At 41.7% G+C, this 25,096-nt stretch overlaps 2 long non-coding RNA genes across 14 annotated transcripts; one reads left to right on the top strand and one right to left on the bottom strand.

Annotated features, from left to right (window-relative positions):
- Positions 1 to 3,074: 3,074 nt before the first annotated feature.
- Positions 3,075 to 25,096, bottom strand: LOC308196888. 13 transcript variants are annotated; one of them, XR_013952461.1, is made up of 8 exons: positions 24,813 to 25,096; positions 21,430 to 22,961; positions 20,180 to 20,336; positions 19,593 to 19,677; positions 18,979 to 19,109; positions 18,319 to 18,463; positions 5,616 to 5,924; positions 3,075 to 4,758 (listed from the first exon to the last, which is right to left on the bottom strand). It is a non-coding gene; the product is annotated as an uncharacterized lncRNA (long non-coding RNA). The 13 variants fall into 13 exon arrangements; XR_013952464.1 differs by lacking the exons at positions 3,075 to 4,758; positions 5,616 to 5,924 and adding exons at positions 16,802 to 17,128; positions 19,759 to 19,871 and having other exon boundaries at positions 20,085 to 20,336; XR_013952466.1 differs by lacking the exons at positions 3,075 to 4,758; positions 5,616 to 5,924 and adding exons at positions 16,802 to 17,128; positions 19,759 to 19,871.
- LOC308196894 lies at positions 5,920 to 10,595 on the top strand. Its single transcript, XR_013952485.1, has 2 exons — positions 5,920 to 6,145; positions 8,416 to 10,595. It is a non-coding gene; the product is annotated as an uncharacterized lncRNA (long non-coding RNA).

Genomic DNA, 25,096 nt, shown 5'->3' with positions numbered 1-25,096 from the left:
TATATGTTTCAGTGGTTTATATCATCATTCCTACTGTACTAAAACTTACATGTCCTTTTTCTTAAATAATATCCTTGTGTAAATTTTTTGTAAGCTCTAGGTTTATTTTATGACCCATAAACTTTGACAATATATTAAAATCTTGGAGGAATTTAATATCAGGAGAAGATTATCTTAAAAAAATCATTTCTCTGTGTTATAGAGACTTAGACATATCTAGTATGTTAAAAGGTTTAATAGCTGTTTGTAAATTTTACTGCAACTGTCAATAACTTCATAATATATTGAGCCAGTTAATAGGTCAACGGGAAATATTTATATCTTGCTATAAACTGTTTACCCAAGAATAAGCTAATTTCTAATGATAATGAAACATAAAAGTCAATGAATATTAATTTTAGTATTTTATCCTAATTTAAACTCAATTTTACCATTTGCTATAAACACTCTCTGAGCAGAGGTAAAAAGTGCTGTTTTTACTAACTCTAGGCAAAAATCTCCAAAAACATCAGAGGAAAAGGTAGTTTACATTATCTTGGAAGAAGAAATTATGAACACTTCCAATGCAAAAAAAACAAACAAGCAAAAAACAAACAAACAAACAAACAACAAAATATATATTTAGGAAACATACTCTAAAAATATTTTTTTCCTTTTTGATTAAATAATTTTAGGTAACACCTCCTCCTCTACACATATTGGGCAAAATAAGCTTTTGAAATTTTAGGTTTTTTGGGTGTAAATCTCATATTTTATTTCAGTGTTGTATTCCCCCTCCCTCACCAGTGCTGCACCTTAGTGTGCCTGAACAACTGATGTCAGCCAAGGGTCCAGCTCCGTATATATGTAAGGTCTGAACACGTATTTGCTAGTTGGGGCAAAATTCATCCATATTAACACTACAGATGTGGGAACTCCCGTCAGAAATCTCAGGATACACAGTTTCCTATAGGCACCCACATTTGCAGATTAGGAAACAGCCTTACTCCCACTGTACCGCCTTCCAGGCTCCTGTCTTGCATCACATCATAGCTTATTTTAGCTGTTTTGCAGAGACCAGTGGTCAAATCTGAAAAGGATTTTGAGATATGGGATCAGGCCATGTCCCTGCTCACTTACTGTCATCCCGTTGCCAGTGACTCGGCTCTGCTTTTTCTGGCCACAGCCATGAGCCCTTGCACAAGTGGGAGCTGGCACGCCTCTTGCTTTGGTTTTCATGTTGCAAAGTCGATGAACTGCACTCAATTAATTTTTTATATTTAATATTAGGCTTTATTAATCTAGTATTTTATTAATAGAAACTTTAAATATTTAATGCCAGATTTTTATATGTAATACTACGACTTATTAATCTAGTAAATTTTATTAATAGAATTTTTGTAACTTTCCTTTTTTTTCCCCCTGCACCTGATCAATTATGTAATTTTTAAAATATTGCAAGGCCAGACTGAAAACATACAACACATCCTCCCAGAGCAGGATGCGTAAGGACGATGCTTCCCCATTCCTCCTCACTCCTCACCAAAGTGTAAGCGCTGTGACCTTGTTTCCTCTCTGTTAATTCCTACTGGGGTGTCTGCAGACAGACCTGAGATCCAGCAGCCCTATCTCCGTTCCTAATGAGCCCTAATTATACTTTATTTGTGTGTTGAGACTAGGTTCAACAGCACATGACTTCGCTGTTAAGAAACTCTTCCTCAGTTGCATATTCCTGAGGCACCTTATGGGATGCCATTCTGCGTATAATCTGATTTTTTCCCCTTCCAAATTAGTAACACAGTCACATAGCAAATTGGAATATGCATGTAGCTTCAACACTGATATGGCATTGCCTTCTCCTCTTCCTGACACTTTTGATGTTGCTCCCTTTCATCGTCGTCACCGTCCTGCTTCTGCAGCAGACTTCACATCTAAGGCCTTGTGCAGGGCATAATTAGGAGCTGCAGGACCAAGACATGAAGGTTGGGCTCTTGTTTTCCAGGCAGGAGCTTGGGGAAGGGCAGCTGGCTCCTTGGCGGTCCCTGCGCGTCCAGGGACACTGCCCACCCCACGGGGCTGCCCCCCGGCTGCCCACACCTTGGCTTGGCCACCCGGTCACCAACAGGATGGGCTCTGGAAACACAGCCTTCGTTAGGGCAGGGGAGACATCCCCAAAAGCTGAGAAGTGCCCTCTCCCCTCTCCCCAGCTCAGGACTCTCCCTCCCAAATAGGGCCAGGGAAGGGGAGAGGCAAAAGGTCCCTTACTTCGTTGGCAGTTTGCTTACATCTAACTGCTGCAAACTGAAACTAGGCTACCCATCGTCTCCCAGATATCATTTTCTTACCCTTAAAAGCATATAAATGGAAGTTTACATATAATAAACTCTTCACAGTGTATTGTGCTCTGCATCTAGTGTCTGTGTCCTCTCCCATCTGGAAAGGCATTTTTCTTATAAACTTCACAGCTTTGCTAAAGCACAGTAAAACCAGACGGTTTTCGGTTTGCTGTTGCATAAGAAGCATCTTAAAATCCAAAGCCTTTAAACAAGAATGACCATTTATCTCGGAAAAGTGCTGAACAAACGGGATTTATCGCAGTTGTGTAGTTGGCTGACAGAATTGTGTTTGTTTTTCTGGAAAGGGCTGGTATTTGGAAAATAAACTTCTTTTTGTAAGAAAACTTGTGTACCTATCCAAAAAAAATACGCTATTAACATGAAGAAAGGACACCACCAGCCCTTCCCAGCTTTCAAGCCCCTGGAGAGAACATCCCAGTGTAAGGACACTGAGAGCTGATGGAGATGGAGACACTTTGAGCCCCTCATTCCCCAGCTGCCACCACCCACAAGGGGACCTGGGCAGCCACCAACAAGCCTCACACCTGCTGTAAGCCCACTTCATCCCTAAATCACGCTTTCCAGGAGCACAGCAATGGTTTGGGGGCTCTCTGCCTTTGGGGTGTCCAGAAGTTGCCACCATCTATAACCCCTCTATAAACCACTGCTTGGTGTGCTGGGTTCACCTGGCATCGTTTCAAGGGAAATTTCATATTTCAGCATTTTTAAGAGAAAAAGATGTCACTGGTACTGTTGACAGTAATAGCGAAGCTTGAGGACAAAAAAAAAAAAAAGAAAAAAAAAAGAAAAAAAAAGATGAAGACACAGCTGTGTGTTTATTCCAAACACTCGACTACAAAATGACAAAGTTCTGAAACAAAAGGTACCTCATCCTGCTGCCACCCCACTGGGCACCACACCGAGGGGTCTCAGGCATGTCTGCAGCTTTCTTACAATATCTTGCGTTCTGCAAAATTAGACAGAGCCTACGTGTTAGGGAGGGAACATCAGACCAGTGTTGGCTTTGAATTTCCTTGCTTTTGTCAGCCTCATTATTACAGCCTGAATGTTATTAAAATGCTGCTCTTCGTCTGTTAATAATCATTTCACTTCTCTATCTCTGCCACATGAACTTTGGAACACTGTGAAATGGGTTTTGTAGTTGCATGTTTTTTTCAAGTTCATTGATCAAACATTTGTACATTTTAATGTTATAAATAATTGAAGAGCCTTCATTTTCCAGTGTTAAAATTAAGTTTTCTGTTCTGCCTTTTAAAACTAGAACAAGGGGAAGCGTAATTTAAGCCATGAAAAGGCTGCAAAATACGTGAAACTCTCTGTAACCCTTTTCTGTGAGGCTCTCCTTGTTTCACTTTGATTCTCACGAAGACTGAAGTGCGTGCAGCCAGCCCTTGACAGGCTCCTCCAGCAGGTTAGTAGCTAGAGGAATTCACCTATTTTCTGAGAAGGCTTTAAACATGGGACGGGTACAAGGAGACTGTTTGAAGCCACGCAGCAGGTTTGGGGAGGGTGGGTGCAATCCAGCCAGACGGGGATGTTCAGATGAAGGACAGCCGTTCGTGTTTCTCAGCACACGTTTCTCTCCCCTTCCAGGGAGCATATTAAATAGGGCTGAAAGCTATCGAGTGAACGGACCTGGAAATGACCCAGAACACACTGGAAATAGAAAGAATTAAACCATAGGGTTGCCTCCAGGAAGGAGAGGGAAAGCAAGGTGTTTTACCATTATTCCTGTGAAAAACTGCTACTCCTGGTGCTCCTGGACCTTTCCGCTATGCCGGGAGCTTAAACCAAACACCCCTACAGTTACAGTGAAGGTGGCAAGGGGGTCTGTCCCTGTATCAGCTCCCAGGCTGGGCTGAAAACCAGACAGATGAACCTCCTGCAGTCAGCACAGATGAGGCACAAGTCTGTAGAATAGCGACATTAACATCAGCTGTTTTCCTGTGGATGTGTTTGCATGACAATTTGGTGGTGTCAGGCATGAACCCTGAGGTCTTCCACTAAAGATCTGAGCCCGACTCTAAATCTAGGCCAAAGACAACCTCTTAAGTCAACCAAAGTTAATCATCGGTACTGGTATATAAAGCGCTGCTGGGTCAGCTGCTGAAATGAATCAGTGTGGAGCAAGCCTAGTATTTCCAGTTTCTGGATGAATATCACAAGCAGATGTTTATCCAAGATATATTAGAAGACACTCAAGCTCCTTTGTTGAGAAACTGTGCTGGGAATTTCCACAGGAAGGAGCTCCCCTGGGAGGTGACTGGTGCTTCCTGGCTCCGGCGGGGATGGAGAGAGATGCTGTGAAAACAGATCCCAAACGCTGCTTCGATTCCTTGTGCTGGTGGTGGACACGGCCTCTGGAGCACCTCCACCCCCGCGGAGGCAGAAGAGGATGCCTCGCCTGCCAGTGGGTTTTATGCTGAACAAACATATACATGAGATAAGCTTTCCTGAAAGTTGTGATAAATACTATGAATCTTTACATTAAAAGAGGTAAACCATGAAGACTGGATGTTTCTCAACCCTCTGGCTGCCGTTTCACTCACAATGAATTTTATGAAAATTGTGTTGAGTGAAATGGAGATTTACTGAAAACACTAAAAACTGTGTTGATGGAGCAAGCTACCCCTGAGCGATCGCTCTGCCTGAGTTCATTTCAAAGCAAGCGTTCCCAGGGCTGCAGCGATGCCGAGGCTGGTGACTGCACATCAAGGCAGAGCCCATTCCTCAACGGCAGCTTAAGGAAATGGGCAAAGACATTGCCGCATTAAATCCAGCTTGGCCCGAGCCACGAGGCTCCAGGAAGCATTCCGATGCACATTGCATGGGCTGTACTAAACCTCCATCTCTAATTCCCGTTTCAGTGTAACATTTTACCCCAGTGCAAAAACCAGTTCTAACCACAAATGGCAGACCTTAAAAAAAGAAAATTACAATAGTAACTTATTTGTGGCACCATGCGTGTGCTTTCAAAAAGCTGTTTCCAGCCATAAGTTGTGAAAACCATAACAGGAAGCACAAGAGAAGGTGAAATCAGAGTTGGGAGATTCTCCTATTCAGAATTTCAGAGAACAGATATTTGATTTCCTTCCTGCTAATCACAATTTTAATTTCTTTTCTGCTTCCCCCTCACAAAACAATGAGGGTTTAAGGAGAGAAGAGTGGGAAAAAAAAATCAAAAGCATGCTGAATCAGGCTGAAATGGCAGGTAGGGCGAGTTTCTCTTCTTGATATCACACTGGTAGCTCCAGGAGATCAGGAAGAAGGAAGACTTACCTCATCTCCTCAACAGACAGTTAAGAAGAAAAAAAAAAAAAAAAAAAGAAAAGAAAAAAAGAAAACTTTCAGAAATTCCCCCAGGCTGAGCGTGCGTACAGCTTGGTCTTGCAAAATCTATCACTGCGCTTGCCACGCAATCCTGCTCCTCGATGGAAGGGAATTTGGAGAAGGTTCTCAAGGCAGAAGTTGTGTCGCCGATGGGCAGCTCAGCGCTGGTCGGATGCTGCGGTCCTCCGCCCTATGCACCCCTTCCCCCGAGCAGCAGTGGGAATCTGCACGGCGCGGCTTCGCCCAACTACCAGGAGGCTGTAAAGAACATTTCATAATTATTTCTTGGTGCTACTTAATGGAAAGAATTGCCTGGTGGTGCGCGGCATTATCGCCCCCTCCAACAGGCGCTCCAGCCGTCAATATTAATCTCGGTGTTCTGTGCATCTTCCAAGTCTCAGTCCACAGGAGAGTTTCCCTCCTCAGCGAGTGGCTTACTGATGGGGACGGATTAAGACAAATACAAGCGACGCTGCATGGTAAATTCTTCTTCTTTGTACAACAGCTGTTTTGAATGTGTTATAGGATTGAGTAAAATGTTGCTTCCATATTCAAAAAGAGCCTCAGCTTTTCCAAAAGAGTTTGGCTCCGCTGCAAAGAGTTCAGCTGCTGATATTCACTTATTTAATTCTTCACCAAACATGCAGAATCTCTGACAACCATTTGTTTAAACTACTTACACAACTTGCCGGTTTAATCTTTTTTTCCTATTAATCTGTGACAAACCATGGAATTTAATATTTTTTACCATGACTAATGTATGAAATTTGTTAGCTTTGTCTGTAATTTACAGAGAACCCTGAATAATTGAGCCTTTAAGTTTAAAGGCTTATATTTTGTTATTCTAGCTGTGATTACACATAATGGCTTGAAGAAGCTAGGGTGCTTTAGTGATAGGTGTCAATACAAAATACCAAAACTGACCTCAGTCCTCCTTGTTTTCCCCTGTCTGCCCCCAACTGATATGGGGGAAAAATTAATGAAAATAGATAATAGACAAATTATGATGGGGAAAAGGAAAAAAGAACACCAGGGAACTGAAGTACTAAAAAGATTGCCTAAGAGTAAATAGTTTCTAGTATCTCTGCTATCAAATTTCATCCTGCTCATTTTTTATCTTTGTTTAATGCCATACTTGCTGTATTGTGTTGTCAACCAAAGCTCACTGCAGTGCAGTCCTGTCTTTAAATCATCTGGCAAATGCATTTTAATAGTAATAACGATGATAAAAAATAAGCAAAATGTTTTTCTGCAGGCTGAGCAAGCCCTAGATACTAACACAGATCTACCTTGCCGGAGTATATCACAATAGCAAAACTCTTTTGAGTTCAGTAAAGCTCTACCAGATGGAGACCCTCAGGAGGCCTGCATGGCTTGAAAGGTGCACTTTTACAAGATGGATCCACACTTTTCCAGGTCATCTCTACCAAAGACAAGCACAGCAGTCACATTAGCAAATCGCCACACGAACCAGAAGAGCCAGCCAACAAGCCCGTTGTCTCCAGCCACTGCCCAGATTCTGGTACCTGAGCAAAGGGCCAGGACCTCGCCTGTCCGCAGCATGCCCAGCCCATGTCTGCTTTGCTAGAAAGCTGCAAGGAGCCTGATTCACAAACCGCTTGTTCATGGACCCATAACAACCCAAAAATTGCTCAAAAGAGGATCTCCAGAGGACCATCCCCTACCCTCTACGTGGCAGGACCAGATGGAGGACAAGGAGCACCACAACAAGGCAACACACGCTTGTGAGATCTCTCTCCCAGCTGGGAGAGAGAAAAGAACAAGACAAGACTGCCTCTGCACATAAACACAGGAAAAAAGAAAAAAGGTCTTAGGAGGAGGCAGAACACAAACTGATCTAATGGTACATTAGCCTTAAACCAGAGAAAGCCATGTAGTACAAAATGCCTTCGAACAAGGGTGTTAAATATATATTCCTCAGGTCATGTTATTTCTTTTAAATATTAATCAGAAAAATTGGAAAGCTTTATTATAAAGATGACAAATACCACTGTGCCTCAAGGAAAGGTTGTGCACAGGATGTGCAAACTCTTACTTATTTGATTCAACATGGTGACTGTGGGCTGCACTTTTAATGAGGGAAATAAAACATTCTCTTAATTGGCTATAAAAGGATGTGCACCACAGACTTGCTGAAACATTAGGCTGAATAGTTAGGACCTACTTTGTAACAATGCCTCATTTTTATTAATATTATTTTTATTGGTTGTGAAATCTATGAGTTTATCTATATTAAAGGAACAAAAGCCTTCTTTTCTTTTCTTTTCTTTTCTTTTCTTTTCTTTTCTTTTCTTTTTTCTTTTCTTTTCTCTTTTCTTTTTTCTTTTCTTCCTTTATTTTTATTTTTATTTTTTTTAAGCAGAAAGAAAGAAAAGATATTCTACACAGGGTAAATTGAAAACATCAGTGTACCCTACAGAGTAATAGCACTTTATCATGATTTATATATGGGAACATAACTGTTGCCAAAAAACATAGGTGACCTCTCTCTACCCTATATTAATAATTACAGTATGGAGATGGAAGTATGATATGTAGGACACTCCTTTTCGTTACAAAAAAAATAAAGAGGGCTGCTTAAGATATGTAAAAAAGAGGCAAATCCAACTAGTAAGTGTTGACAGGCATCACATCTCATGCAATGAAAAACACATTATTGGAATTTACCCAAAACTCAGGTTTTATTCCAACTGCTCATACTATGTTTTATTTTTATTTTTTAATTTAGGAAGAACACACTCGGAACACCCTTTCTGGTCAAACTTTAGTGAACAGAGAACACCTCTCTGAAGCCTGCTGTGAAATAAAACCTGTGGAAATGGTGTGACAGAGGCAGAGCTGAATGTTTGGTGACAACACCTCCATCCAAGGCACAGAGATGTTTGGGGTCAGTTCAATGGATTTTTTTTTCATCTTTCTTGACATGTCTCATCTCTCTGAACACGTCTGCAATGTGAGGACCATTTTCCCTACATGAGTTTCACAGTTTCATTGTTCTTTAAAGGATTTTTTGTTGTTGTTATTTTTCTTTTTTATTTTTTTTAAGAAAATAATGGGAAATGAGAAATACAACTTTAATGTGTGACTTTTTCGTCCTCACCCTCATGTCTCAGAAGGAAAAACACACCCTTAAAGGGTCTATCTGAAGCTTTCCCTGGAAACCACTGCAGCTATGACATTGGATTACTGGGCAGATCCCACGCAGGAGGCTCCTTGGCTTGCCTGCCAACACAGAGATAGCTGCGGCTGCTGCCAGCCTCCCTGAATGGGCCTGAGCAGCCCCCTTTCCCAAGACATCAGCCTGGATATGGAATTTTATAAATAAAGCAGAGAGCACCCTCTAGAATAGAGAGCGCAGAAGAAATTCTAAAACACATCACCAAGGGCTGCTTTGGTTTACAAATTTATGTTGAAACCTGTTTGTGATTGTGTTCATAATAGTTTTTTAAAACTCTGTAGGCTACAATTTTAAACTTGACATGTGATGGAGCTTCCTGGATTAAATATTACTGCTGCTTTTTTCCCCAGAAGACAAGGCAGGAAGAATTCTTCCAGCCTTCACAGCTTATTTTCCAGATTTTCATATCCTTAGGCTGATTAAATCCCGATCCAGAAAGAGCAAGCCATCACTCTGTGCTCCTTACTTTGAATATCCACGGTGGGGAATGTCAGTTCTGGATAAAACAAAGGTGAGGAAGAGCACTAAATCCAGCTGTATCAGGGAAGGCTGGCTGCAGCAAAGAGCGACGTGCTTTTTCTCCAAAATGCCAGGGTTAAACTCACCTGTTTTAGCACTGAGACCTCTCAAGGGAACAGTCAAGAGAAATCCGAGATCCACAAATAACGAGGCTTTTGATTTTGTATCAAACTCAACAGCAGGCATCCTGCAGCATCTTTATATCAGATAACATGAGCAGAAATAGACTGCACTCTTTAAATTGCCTATTCTATATTTTGCATAGGTGAATTTTGTTTCACACTGAACCTTTCAGGCCCTGGAAAATGTAAAATGAAAGCAGGAAGCACGGGTTTAAATTATGTCAGACGAGATCAGACAGTGCCTGGAGCAGCCAGGTTCTCTGCAGGTCCTTGCTGTGACGCTGCTTGGGCGGCCTTTGGGGAGAGGAGGAGGGACCGGCAGGCAGCAGGCTGGAGCTGGGAAGCACGTTCAGAAAAAAGCACTGCTCCTGGTGCTGGGGCACACCACTGCAGCCTGCTGCAGCACACCTGGCGTACCCGACCAGGTTTACACGATTAACCAAAATTTGCACTGCTCGTTCTCTGCGGCCTTGTAAAATGGTAGGACCACTAACACTTGAAACATAACTTTGAGCACTGTCGGAAATACAAGGAGTAATTTTAGAGCACCCCGGGCTTCTTGAGGAACCTGAAATTTCCAGTTCTGCACCATAATGCAGCTTCCACAACTATCACAGGATTCAATATTTGCAATTAGGGGAGAGTATTTTCACATGTCCAGTTCTAGCAGCAGTTATTTTGATGCTAGCTCATTGCTAAAATCAACGCTCAAGTTCACTTTACCGTACTTCCAGCAATTAAAGCTACTTCAAATAGGGAATTTTAATTCGAGAAGTATAATAAATGTCATTCCTGTAACACGTACATTAGTGTAATCTAATGTGAGTAAGAAGTCACTTGAGATGGAAAGACGCAACAGCCCCTTTAGGGCTAGTGCCATAGCAGAGGCAACAAAAGGGAAACCCTCGTTAATCCATTGGAAATATCATGTTAATAAATGAAAATGAGATAATGACTTTTGTGGCTAGCTGAATCTTGTCTAAAGCCTCTTATGAGCTTCATGTGTCTCAATTAGGGACTATGTTACAAGGTAAAAAAATCAGCTAGAGGCTGAACACAATAAAAAACAAAGTTAAATAAGGAAATGTACTTGGTATTATTATTATTACCTCCTGCCTGACCTAGAAGTTTCTCACTGTATAGACCCACCCCTAGCTCCCATTATAGCTTCTAATTGGTATTTCAGGAGCTGCTCCCACAATGCAAGAAAAGCATGACCATGATTTGCTCTTCTTTTTTTTTAATTTTCATATTAAGGGTGAATAAGTCAAAGCTCATTTATCCCCACAGATTGCACATCATCCATGTTCACAAAAATGGACACATTTTGACACCACCGACAGTTTCAACACTTCTCCTGCAATGCCCTCGGCCTCCCTTAAACTATTGCTTACAGATTTTATGGTATTTGCAGTTTGTGGTTCATAATTATAGCTCAATTACAAACAACTCAGTTTCAGTTTTCTGAAATTCTTGTGGAAGCCAATGTTTGATTCCAGACCAGAGGTTTTTTGATTCAGGAATTTAAGAGACATCTGAAAGATCCTACATATGAACACTTCATTAGCTTATACATTCCTAGAGTGTTACCTTCACAGCCCTCTTACTGTATAGACATTTATTTTTAAGAAAACCCACACTTAACTTGAGATAGCTAAGCAATTAAAACATTCTATGTCCTCATTATCTGCAATCAGCATCCACAAATGATAGTTGTATGAGGTGAAAAAAAAAAAAAAAAACAAAAAAACACAGGGACAGAATATCACCAACTGCCTGAATCCTTTTCAAAAGCCTTGTTTAAATATCACCTCTCCAAAATATAACGAGGTTAATTTTTTTTTCCCTATTTCTGTTGTTTATTTTAAGAACAAAATAGTAACTTTTTGGTTATTATAAGTTCATTTGGTATTCATGGAAATAGCTGCGATTATAATGAATTCATTTGATATTCATATGAGTGTCACACGTGCCTGGGTGGCAGTGCCATTGTCACTCGGTGCTCATCAGCTCTGCCCGTGGATGTCCCTGCCCCAACCCTCAGCACAGGCGGGGGGCTGGGACCAGGGACAGCAGCGTCACAACGTGTCCCCATCGACAGCCCGCAGTGTCTTACCTGGAAAAGCAGTTTTAGCATCGTATGATTAGAACAAAAACATAATTTCTCACTCTGAAAGGCGTTGCAGTTTGTATGTGAACTTCTTCGTTTCCTGTCTGCTCCTCAGCCTCATGAAATACGGAAGACATGTAAAAGTTACTATGGAAAATGAATTTACAACTTTATGTATTTGCTTTGTGTTTCTCTGCTCTTGTTCTTCAGCTGCAATACTTCGCTGGGACAGCTCACTTCTGAAATCACCACCATTGCCAGTTTCAGAAGTAACTTCCCATCTGAAGGGCGACTTTCTGTGCACCCGACCTGTGACACTGCTGCTGAGAAGAGCTCAGGTTTTTGAGCAGAGTTCCCTGCCAGAAACCTTATGCAAACCGTCTTGGAATGGAAGCACCAAAATCACCAGAAAATTTAATATTTTTGCCCACAACTTATGAGGTGGGATGATCCAAAGGCCCTGGGGGAGCGTGGTGCTCGGGTCACACTGGCATTCAACAGGATTTATTTCCTCGAACCATTTTGGCCCCTTTCAAAACCTTCACCCTGTAACCACACTAACAGCCGACCGCGAGCTTCAGGAGGTGTTACGTCGTGGGAGCCATCACGATTACTTAAAATACAAAATGAGCATGGCTAAGGTCAAAAGTTTTTTGAGAAGTCTAATATATACGTCCCCAGAGGAGCCAGCTCAGTTCACCTTAATCCTGAATCAACACCGCGTGTGTAAGCGCGGGCTGGCTGAAGCCCATGCATGGTCCTGCAGGGGCCCGCTCACGGGCTTAGAGTGAGATGCAAGAGCCTTGACGGATTTGGGCTGCAATGCATATCGTGGGGAAAGAGATCTAGCTCTGCTTTTTAAATAGTTGCAAAGCATGGTTAAGGCTTTAGCTCTCTCCAGTCTCTAACCTGTGACAGCTCTCCTGCCCCACAGGACTGTGGTGCCCCTGCAAGGCAGCACAAGGCTCCTCAGAAGCTGCTACCCACCGCAGCCCCCCGCAAAGGGCTTCCCTTTTTGAAGCCTTGCATGATCTTCACCTTCGCAGGTGAGAGCAAGGCAAGGGAGGAACAAACAAAGGAGTCATCTTGCCTCTACGCAAACCACTCCTAAAAATACATGCACACAAAAACACCAAATGACATTGGCATTAATTTTTCCTTGGCCTGATAAGGAAAAGTTTGGCCTCAAACTAAGCAACAAAAGAAGTCTTTGTACCCTGTGTTGAAACCTCACTTTTGTTAACATTTTTGTTGAGAAGCTCTTGTTCTAAGCACAGAGTGAACAGCCACTCACCATCGAACCAGACACCATCCTTTGCAAGCTGGCACCGCTGGTACAAGGTTATTTCTGAATACAGGCACTAGAAGTTATTTTCTGCTTATTTTCTCTAGTAGATGAGAATCATATCATGGGAAGCATGTTCCACATGAAGGATAGTCATTCTGGCCATGGCTGCTCCAGTTCATGTAGAAAGGAATCACATATTTGCCCAACAAAGCGAAATCTTTACATTTCTGTTATGGCCATATTTGATGTGAATGTTTCCATTCCTTGGCATGAGAGACTTGGAGGCACATCCTTGCTCCATGCACAGGAAGCGTAACCCAGGTTCTCCAACTGAGCAAGCCCAACATAGCACTCATGCAGATGTCAAAATTGAAAGTAACTCAGAAATGCAACTTAAAACTGGCCTCCACTGGCAGAAGTTTATTGATCTATCAAAAAATTTGCAGGCCAGCCTCAGATAGATTTTAATGCAAGTATAAATTTGATAATTTATGGTTTGGCTGACAGCTTTGAACTAAATTTTGTAGTTCATGCTCAGGAAAGGCTCAGATGTGGGAGCTGCTGGGACAGAGCTTGGGTAAACATCACAGCTCAGCTGCATGGAAGCGCTTGCTGTGGTCTGGTACTCCACCTGCACGCTCCTGGAGATTTTGTTCATGAACAGAAGATTCAGTAGTTAGTCTTTTTACCATCAAATCCTTCTTATTCTGGAGCTAGAAGACCATCATGAATACTGCAAGGATCCTCTTTGGGTGTTTTATTCTATCACAGAAGTAGAAATCTTTACCTACAACAAGCCTTGCTGCTGCATAACATGTTTTCAGACTTCCTTTTTGAGCAAAAGCATGAAGGGCCAAATCCAGCCAGCACAGATATTCCTCAAGCAAACAAGAGTTCATCCCTTTCACTGTGGCATGTGGGCAACAGAGGGGCTGAGAGCCTTGTGTGCAGCAGGGAGCTCAAGGAGGCTACAGAATATGCGTGGTTAAATCATTAAATTGATATTTCTTCTGACCCCAAACCTACTCACAGGTCTTCAGTAAACAAACTGAGCTGCACAACTGACTCATAGAAAGAGGACTTCTTAAAAACAATTATTTCAGCAAGGGGGAAAAAAAAGCTAAATGAGATGCTCTTTCTGGTGGCATTTTGGTGCCTTTCCCCATGTTCAACATACACCTGGGACAAAAGTCTAGTAGTTGATGTTGTCTCAGCTGAAAGAATGAGATCAATTTCAGTTCAATCTGAAAAAATGCACAGATTCAGCATTACTCTACCAAACATGTGCCCTGCTCGGATTTTAGATTTAGCTTCTCCTCAAAACATTTAAAAATGCATTAATTGACTGCTTGCTTATACTCTGAAAGCAAGATCAGACCAAATATCAATACAGGGAGACATGTCTTGAAATACATACACTGCACATCTACACCAAGAGCATCCTTTTGTATTGCTCTGCTGCTCACAGTAAGTGCCCAGTAACAATTTGCATTGAACTCACAAGGCTTTTCTGCACAAGTCAATTCAGATCAATAGAAAAAAGCTTTTACAAAGAAAACAAGTGTTGTGCAGAAAATGGTTCAGGCAGTAGGAACATTTCACAGTCGGGGCTGGCAAATCAACATACTTTTATCTGTAACAGGGGAAAAAAAAAGCATGACAGATTTAAATTGTGTACCGATTCCTATCATGTCCTGCAGGTTAGAGTCTCATGGTGCTTGATTAGGCAGGTCACAGCACCACATGCAGCGGGATGAGCCACCAGCACACAGCATCAGTCATACACACGGCTCGTCACCGAAAGAAAATGACACGGATGGGGAGCAGGTACAGCGACTCCAAGCACCTGACATCAGTTTAGGAGTATGTGATGAAATCCTATTGCCCTGAACAGGACTTGAAAGGGAGATCGGAGCAGTCCTGCAGTGAATTTGGTATTATCTTTACAAGCCGAGCACTGCATCTGTTTTGGTGGTTATGTAATGATGCAATATAGAAAGGTTCAAAAGTGACTCAATTACTTGTATTGTGAGGGTGAATTATGGACTGAGAGTTCTCACTTTTTTCCTGAATAGCAGCTATTAGTGACTCATTCCTGGAGGCATTGGGGAAAAAAAGCAGAAAAGTGAGAAGGGGGTTAAAAGAGAAATACAGCTTCGTTGACACAACAGCTTCATGCTCTGGGAAGGCCCTGGAGTTATTCCAGTTTATATCTGCTCCATCATATATAACACAATGTGTCTTGAAGTAACTGAACTAATACTCTAGTAGAACAAAACAAAAACATTGTAGAAAATTAAGAGAAACTGAAGGAAAATAGCAGGAAACTACCAGAGAAGCAAGTTTCAAAAGAAAATGCACCTGAGCAGTTAGATAAAACCTTGCAACTTGCACTGCCCCTCGCTCTTGGCCCTACAAAAACGGTTAGCAGTGTGTTAGAGCAGTTTCTCACAAGATTTTTATATTTCCTGTTTTTGCTCAGACAGCAAATCCCAGAAGAACATCCCAATTGTGTTTTGGGTTCATCACTCCTAAACAAACCCATGAAGACCAGAAGTATGCACAAGCCATATAAACCAGCAAATGGATGTGAACTTCTATCCCTAAGAAATAATTTCTTCTTACACATTAAGTAAGTTTTATCTTCAAGGTTTCAGCTGAATTTTATTTTGGCCACACTGATTTGCCAACTGTTTGCTCTGAAGAAAAACCCACCCTGCACGCACAGTTTAGTAAGTGTATTTAAATAATGCTAAGAAAAATGTGAGAGTGGCTTTATGCCGCACTTATACAATCTGATGGAAAATGATTTTCTTAGAGCAGAGAATGTTGTGCTGTTCTGGCTCACATCACATCAACAGTGTCACTGAGCATGAGGCAACAGTGGTATTTCTATTTTTATTCACAAAGTTCAGTACACTTTGGATAAGAGAATGTGCATGCAGCTCCATTACAAAAAAACCTGTGCACTGCCTCAATTTTTCTCATGTTATTTCTCCATAAATTAGTGTATTAGTAGCCATGCTATTGGACTAATTAGCAGGTCATATATACAGCAAGTGTTTTTGTGACTCAACAATAAAACTAGCAAGATTGCTGCTAGCTAATCACTCGTAGGTCACAGCATGTGTACACAGTCACTTTGCTCAATGGCATTCCATCACTGATGCACTTTGTCTCCTCATCCATTTACATGAACAGTAAACCCAGGCCCTGACACGTGTTTAGCTTAAAGCCATTCAACTTCATGCTAGTCATCTTTAGTACTATTCTTTTTTATTGGGAGTCTTCGGTATTTATAAGAGGATTTTTATTAAGTACTTTTCTTACCCCTCCGATTTTATTTTGCTTTTCACCTGACATAATTTTTGTCACTTGTTAAGTCCTGTTGTGTTATGCCCCCGTCCCCCCCCCAAGATGAGGGAGTGAGAAGAGCCTCTGTGAATGACATGGACATGTCAAGCAGCACAGGATGCTGTGTATAAAACAAGATCTCTCTCCAGGTACAGCTCTGGCCTTTCCTCATGCCCTTTGGTGGAGCATCCAGACAAGCAAGGCACTGCCCACACACAGCCCTTCCTCCTGTCTTAATACTTCAGATTAATCACTTGGCCTTCAACTACATAACTGGTCAAGGTAGAGCTTTTGCTAGAGAAAACCAGTGCCAAACCCCACTCCCTGCTCCACTGACATCTCCCTGCATTTTAGCCCAGCTAGATGGCAATACAAGCTCCCTCCTTTCGGGCACTGTGACAGCAATTTAAGCTTCTTTCATCCTGCTTGAATCAAATGCATTTGTAGTTTTATTTCACCTACTTTCCTTTACACTTCATTTATGAACACACTCTGTGATCCCAAGCAAATTTAAGGAGTTTTTCAATCGTTCATCTACTCTGACTCCTCCTATGCATCTTTCAATCGTACAAGCAGACAGTTCCGCCCCACCCCCCCAAGTACTTTTCCAGGTTTTTCAGAATTTCTGCACATAGCAACTTCATAAGTACTGCTGTCATTCTTCTTGCCATCCTCTGCCCTTTCCAATCCCCAGGATGTCCATTTGATGCCACAGAGTCCCACCTCAGGCAGAGCAGCCTATGGAGGTCCAGGTAAGTACTTTACAATATGCCAGATTAAACTTATTGCTCCACAGTTCATGCTTAGGGTTTATGCTGCTCCTTCATGTTAGTCCTACAAGTTCCTTGCTTACAGTTCTGAAAAATATACCTGAGGATAAACCACAGAATTCAGACCTACAAATTTCAAACTTCAGTTGATTCATCACCTATTTTGAGGGATGCTTCTATTCTTCCCCCATCCTGTACAGAAGTCCTTTCTAGATTTAATCCATATACTTCACCTTATTCACCTCACTAGACACCATGTTACACATGTTTTTGCAGAAGACATGCATGGAGTTGTTGCTTAATCCTCAGTATCAGCTGAGGATTGATACTGCCTCCTGTTACAGCTCACTTCCCTCCCCCTTACACCCGGGTTACTCTAACCCACACTTCAGTTGTGCAAGCCATCTTTTCCGTTTCAGTTTGTGCTTGGAGTCCAAAAAGGACAAAATTAAGCCCAATGCTTTCACCCATGCCTGCTTTCTACATTAGCTCCCTAAAAAATTCCAACTGATTTGTCAGACAGGATTTACCCTTTATGAAACCATGCCAACTAGTTTATTTCTCCAGATGTTCTGATCTCATCTTTTATTAATGTTTCTAGAGTTTTGCCTAACACCAAGGTCAGATGTACTAGTCTATCATATCCTGGCTGTTTTTCCCTAGCCTTCCTCCTCCCTCTGCAAGCTGGGGTTGTATTTGCTTCTCTTCAATCCCTTGGTGTCTTCCTTGTCTCAAAGGAGCCGAGATAAAATCTTCATTTATTGAACCAGTAATCTTGTTAAAGATTCCCCAGTACATAACTCCTACTACTTTGGAGCTTGCAGGGATTTTAACTTATACAAGATTTATTCTAGTATGAAATTATCATATCCCAGAATCATTGCTTCCACCCAACCCTGTGAACACTGAGCAGAAAGATATGTTTAGACAGACTTTAAAGTCATCTTGGGGATCTGGGTGCTCAGTTACTATTACAATTAATGGGACAGGGTCTTCTAAACCTCCCAAGCAGTTTTGACATTGTTACCTAGGTGTCAGCTATTGATTGTATACAACTGTATGGGCCTTCAATTTGAAATCATGGATCCTACTTCAGTACTTAATTCTTTATAACATTTATTTTCAGTTTAGATCATTTAATAGAGCAACTGATAGAGCAACTTCAAGCTACTTCCTAGTCCATCAGGACACATATGGAAGACCTCACCTTTAGTGGAAATCCTCTATTTTTACTGTGTATGTGAAAACAGATTTTCAGTTCACAATAAGTTGTAATACAACAGTACTTACACATAAAGCACAGCCAGACACCTCTCTGCTGTCTTTGATGTTGACCAGACATTTAGCTCTTTGGGGCAGTTTTCCAGTCTTCCTGGTGTGTATGTAGGCACCAGAACAGTACCTATCTCAGGAAGCATTTGGTCTTCACAGTGATCTTCAAGTGCAAGCAAAACACAAACAGTAAAGATCATTCCATGTTGAGTCACGCATTTTTTGCAGCATTTAAGACCCATTAACCTAACCCTTTCAGTAATCATTGCTATGCAAATAAATTCTACTTATTTCTACCTCATCTCTAGTAATACTTTTCATAGTTTTCAGTTGATCTGCATTCACTTATTCCTCACCTGTGCTTTATGAGCTGAACACCTGCCTGCTGGAAAGCATTTGCTTAGGTCAGGTCCCAGCCTGAGAAGCTGGAGATGGCAGAGGATGGGGTGTCCCACCTGCCTCCCCAGCACACTAAATCCCACACCCACTGTCTCTGCTCTGTTGAACTGCGCCCATATGAGCAAAGCCAGAAGACAGCAACTCTGAAAAGCAATTTCTCCACTCTGTCATATTTTAAGTGCTATTGAGCCCACTGTCCCACCCCTCAAAGAGAATCAACACAAGAACGCAGCAGACACTTAAGTATTCTCAGTACACGCCTGTGCCTCCAGAACTTACTCCTTCTGGAGCTTTCTGCCATTATTCTTAGCAGATCTCTGGTCAGACAGTTCTTCTTCCCCCTTCCCCTCTGAAGGTTTGAGGTTCTGTTAGTGTCCTTCTAGATGTTTCACTGAAGCATAGAGTGCAATCTGAGAAGATTGAGAAGATTTTTTTCAACAACACAACCAAATCTCTGCCTTTCCTCCAGCTCTGCAATAGCTCAGCACCCGCATCCTCAGACATTTCTTCGGTTAACACAGGTCTGTTCTCTCATTTGCTCTCACATACCATGGCACATGCAAATCTGCAAAGCTGTTGCTTTAGACCACCACTTGTTCATGCAATTGCCACCACTCTATCCTTTTGTAACTATTGTCACAATCCTTAGGTAATTTTGAGTTAAGTGAGGTGGCAAATAGGGACACTGATAAATCTTCCTGCTCCAGGCCTGCTTTTCATCCACCTGCTACAAAGGAATGACAGAGCAGGAACAAAAGAGAAGGGCTTAATACCAACTCCCAATATCCCCACCATACTGCCCCTTGCACCCAGACACCCCTTTCAGCCTGGGGGCATCACCAAGAGCAGCACCTCACCTCCTCAACAGCCCTCCAAGCCCATCATTCACCCACCTTACAGCTCCTGGAGTTCCCACCAGCACTGGTCAGACAGCTTAACCTGCTCCGACAGCTTCGGCTCAATTGCATATAAGATATTCTGGGGAAGGAACAAATTGAGCTTTTTCAGAGGCTTGCAGTTTGAATCTGAGTTTTACCTTAAAAATGAGACTCCACTCACCACTACTTGTTTCAGCTTGTTTAAAAAAAATCTCTAAAAGTCGTGATTTTACTGGAGATCCAAGTTGTTTGTTACAAGGCTGTCTCCAATGACACCGACTCGGAGTTTAGAGGCTGCAGGATATTAATATTAACAATGTAAATAACAGGCAATTCTTCAGAGGGCAAAGGAACTTGTCTCTAATTTAAAAAGGCTATGCTTTACTTAACTAAGGCTAATTAGCTGTGATATTCACATAAGCAAGAAAAAAATGCATTTGATTTCACATTTTTAAATAGCAGAAAAGAATTTCCCATTTATCAAAAACAGACTTTTAGGATCATTACCAGGTTCTCGGTTGTGCATAGGTTACTGCGCCCAAGATTTTCTCACACAGTATTTAGGGAATCTGTTGCTTGCAACACATCCTAAGCAGTTTTACCATCACAGGAAATTTCCTCTTCATCAGCATATTGCTTCAATCTTGTTTTGTAGATATTCCAGCTTTTCTGCTGATTGCCTTGTGTTCGTTGTAGGAAATCCTGACACATTCACATCATGCATGATGTTTCCTAGAACGATGTGTAAAGTATCTCAGCCTGCAATGAGAAAGAATTATTAGCTTAAGGACAGCTTGTTGTAAGAAAAGAATGGTGGCATGTTGAAAACATTTCTAGAAGAGGTGCAAGCTGAAAGTGAGCCAGTTATTTACACTAAGCTAATGTCCAGTGCTTGCTGTCCTCCTGAAAAGAATTTAGCATTTGCATAACAAAGCGAACTCCAAACCCGTTGCACAGAGTTTTCCACAGGCTAAGCCCCCCTTCTGCAGCCATCCAGCACGTTAACATTTCTGTTGTTAGCATGGTGGCTAAACCTTCTTAGACTCATTAAAAAGTTCACATTTTCCACTGTATTAATTACTTCACTTCACCTGAAGAGCAGAGAAGGACTGATCTCATGACTTTTTAGTACCTCGGGTAAGACATTACCAGGTTTATAGCCTCACTAAGCCAGAAGGTTCCTGCAGCTCCGGTTACAGGGTTCATACACTATCAAATCCATTTCATGTTTTATATGCTTTGGAGATATTCTTTCCTTCCTCAACGACTGTTGCTGTAATTACACAAATGATCTGCTCCACTGTCACTTCCAGTCAAAGGTGTCATCTAAAATTAAAAATTCATGTAAAAACTAGAGATGTTACTTTTTAAACAGACAGTTGAGACCTGATCTGGTTTCACAATGCTTGGTTTAACTTCTTACATGCCTGGCTCCTGCACACAGCAGGCAGCTGAGCCACAAGTGCACAGTGCTGCCCATCCCTCCAGCTCACACTGCTTTAGCAATACCAACATATTTTCATTATTTAAATTAAGGCCTCAAATAAATGAGGTACACTTTAACATCCTGACATGAGCTGTAACCTTGCAAATCCCTGCTTTGCACCACCAACATTCATGGCAAACCCCTGCTCTCCTCCACCACAACTGATAATTTTGGAGAAGGAGTTCTGCACTGCAGGGATGCGGCAAGGAAACTGCTGTCTTATGGTTTTTGGAGTGCACACGGATGAAGCTGATGCACCAGAGTACCATGGCTACAAACGGCACTGTGCCCAGGAGCCATGTGCCAGATCTGTGCCTGCTTTGATCATAGCTAAGAAATAAGCTCAGTAAGGAAGATGAAGAGCACCTGGCATTCTTTGCCCTTTCCAGGATTACTGATGTCACTGGCAGGACTCAGCATCAGAACAGACTGCAATGCGGTCAGGAAAAAAAAATAAAAATAGTAAAAATCATAGAATGGTTCGGGTTGGTAGAGACCAGAGACCTCTGCCCCCAGCCCAGGCTGCCCAAAGTCCCCCAGCCTGGCCTTGTGCACTGCCAGGGATGGGGCACCCACAGCTCCTCGGGGCAGCCTGGGCAGAGCCTCACCACCCTCATGGGGAAGAATTTCCTCCTTATATCGAATCTAAATATATTAGGCTCTTATTTTAAAACTGTTATCCCCTCATCCTGTTACTACACTCCTTAGAGTTCACCCCCCCCCCAAGCAGGAGAATATTTAGGAAATGCACTCATGTAAAGTTCCACAAAGGAGAAACACAAGGAGCAGCAGGGTGGAAAGAAACAACCTTGTGCAACAACTCTTACCCAGCCATAGTTATCAAGGTCAAAAGATTTTTTTTGGCCACGTAACTCCCATCAGGCTGCATTTTTGTTGTTGTTCTTAAACCCACTAAGTAATACTTTTAAACCAAAAACAGTTCAAATAACTCATCATATCATCTCAGACAATTATTTTCATGGCCATAATAAATGTAATTATATAGAAGTTATTTGGCTATTGACATTTGTTTAAAGTACAAGATGAGGAAGAACACTAGCCATTTCCAGCAGCCAATATTTATGCAGAGAAAGTTTTCTGTTTACTCTGTTTTAACCACTGTCTCATCAAATTCATCAGAAGGAAAATAGTGTGCTTTTTCTTTGGAGAGAGACTTAACAATTTGAGCTGAATTTTGAAACTGGATGTGCCTATTGACCCATTACTAGTGTGGGTGTTTTCATACCCAACCAGTTAATTGCCCATAAAGATTCATAATGTAACATGACATGAAGAACCACCAGATGTGACTCGTTAAAGTCTTATGCACAGAGCTAGGAAATCAGAAAAGGCTTGTTTTTACAGACCAAGACAGCATTTCAAGTTTAAATAAATACTCTGTACCAGCTCTTTTCCTTGCCTTTTCCTAAGCAAGATTGTCAGTAAGGAAAAAAAGACATTGAGGGGAGAGGCTTGAGTTGTAGAGGCTTGAAGCACTGAAATATTACTATAGCTCTCTTTGCATACAGACAGATACTAAGCTGTTATCTGACCTACTCACAGGTGCTGTATATTGCTCCTGGAAGAATTAAACCTAATGAAAGACTCCTGTGAGCAGTGAGAGCAGTCTTACAGCATCACATGTTCTGTATTATTTTCCCATACAGCCTGCTGTCTCTTCATTTGGTGTAGGCACATGCTTGGTTGAGACCACAAACAATGCATAGTGGAACAAGATATTAAAGTTTTAGCCAGCAAAAGCAGCTTCACTGGTTTTATATTCTGAGGCAACTTGCTATGCAAGGTTATACTCATCTAGGTGATAAGAGGGTTTCTTCATCCCACAGGCTTCAGTGATGAGTGTTACAGGACCTCATTTGACCTCACCAATGTGCACTCTGTTTAAGAGTCTGCAATAATAAACAATACTTGAACAGGAACAGAAGGCAGAAATACTGTCATAATTAGGGAAAATACAAAACAAGTGAGAACATCGCCCTTTAGTTTGATGCCTAAATGCAGCAGAACACTTTCAGTTGCTCAGGAAACTGGAGGCGCATGCTAGACTTGCACGCTGTAATGTACACCAACAGGCCAATGGAATGGGAAAGTACTATTTTATGCATCATTTCTCGCATGTGGCATTGCTTCTAACATTGAACTCTGAAGTTTGTACTCAAGACAAAAATTGAATTAAAGACTGAGACAGTTGTTAAACTGTTCATATTGGGTACAGCTGTAGCTATTTGTTCCTGTGCTGCAGCCTAAACCTGGCCTTCTTTTTTATATGTTCCTTTAAATAAAAGGTAAAGTAGAAAAAGAAAACAAGACTATAAATGATATATGTATGTATCCATTTTGCTCTGAAAACATTGAATCCTGAGATACATACTGAGCATCATTCTAGTCAGAAGCACCCATGATTTTTCTGGTGATTCCCTAAGAATCAATCGAAATTATGTAGCAGTGTCAAATCCTAACTATTTGGAATATTTCTCCAGCAGAAAAGGACACCGACAATCTCACAGGTAGGAGCATAATAACTGCAGTTTCTGCTCACGGCCTTCCTCTACCATCACCAGTATCATCCAGCACATGAACATTCACCTAGTACTCTCCAGATGAGAGTCTGTAGCAGTGACCACAGAACACTGCTGTGTCGTTTACCCTTAAGAGATTTTAGCGATATGCATTCAATTAATCTTTATTAACATGCTCCACAATATTAAAATCCACATGTTCAGCAGCAAAGATATAAAATAAAAATCCCTCCCTGGCCAACCAGCAGAAACCAGCACACACTGCCACAAGTGACTCACAGCTCTCACTTTGGAGTGAAATAGCCAAAATATCTCCAAGTCCCATAGTCACAGCTCTTGCTCCTGGAAGGGGTCAGAACAGCTGTGTACCTCAAGGCACACCCCATGAAATAAGAGTATCTTTCCATTATGGCCTTCCTCTGGTATTTCATAAGAGGCCATAAAACTACAGACAAACCATAGGAGCGCCTTCGCATTAGCTAGATGAAGGCATTAGCAGGAGTGGAGAGCATGTGATGCAGAAATTTTCTTAACTTGTCCTTAACACTTATGTATTCAGTCCTTTTGTAAGAACTGGACTGCCTTTTTTAAAAGGCTACAGAGAAGAGTGAAAACTATGCATACATATAAATAATAAAACACTATTACAATACAGCGTGGGCTTATTTAAAGAAAAATAGATTTTTCTCTAACTTGCGGATTGCTTTTCTTGAAGAAAATGTTCTTAATCACGATCAGCAACAGAGCTTCCAACACAACTCAGGAGTCTTATCATCAGGATTCATGCTCTAACCATAGCATGCGCTGCTACCTAAAACAAGTTTCTGATGGACTGAATGTTTGTCTTAACTTCAGGTGGCCTACATTTAGCTTCACTGACCTGCATCTGAGCATTGCTTGTTTTCAGCCAGCATGAATGAAAAGCAACAATAATTTACAGTCTTTTTATTAACACAACTTTAGCAAGATTTTCTAAAAGCTATCAATTAATTACAGCAGAGCTGTAAGAGCATCAAGTGTTATTACCCCTCTGAAAGGGCATCTTTATCCAAATAATGAAGTAATTCCAAAATAAAATAAAAAATAAAAGGCACCTGACAGAGCTGATCTGCTATGGGCTCACATGATCCCTTACACCCTGCAGGGCTTCACAAAGTGGAGCTACTGAACAAAACACGTAGCTCATAAAGGACATGTGAAAAGGTTCACTGGCACTCACCTGGAAAGGAGATGTCAAATAGCTAAAAGTCCATTCAGAAGATGCATATTTCATTCCATGCAGAAAAACACCTCCCAGGACCCCTATCCTCCAGACGTGGTGCATCTCCCCACCTCTGCTTTTCCCATGGAATAGCCAGCCAGGAGAAAAACTCCTGCTCCCAGGGCCAAGGCTTCCCTCCCTCCAGGCTCAAAGCAAACCCCACAGACAGCAACCAGGTCCTGCTGTCACCCTCCTTTTATCCTGGAGAAAATCCCAGGAAGCTGCAGCTCCC

This window comes from Anser brachyrhynchus (assembly GCF_964034855.1).
Source record: "Anser brachyrhynchus genome assembly, chromosome: 6".
Lineage (NCBI taxonomy): Eukaryota > Metazoa > Chordata > Aves > Anseriformes > Anatidae > Anser > Anser brachyrhynchus.
This window is presented reverse-complemented; position numbering and strand designations above follow the sequence as displayed.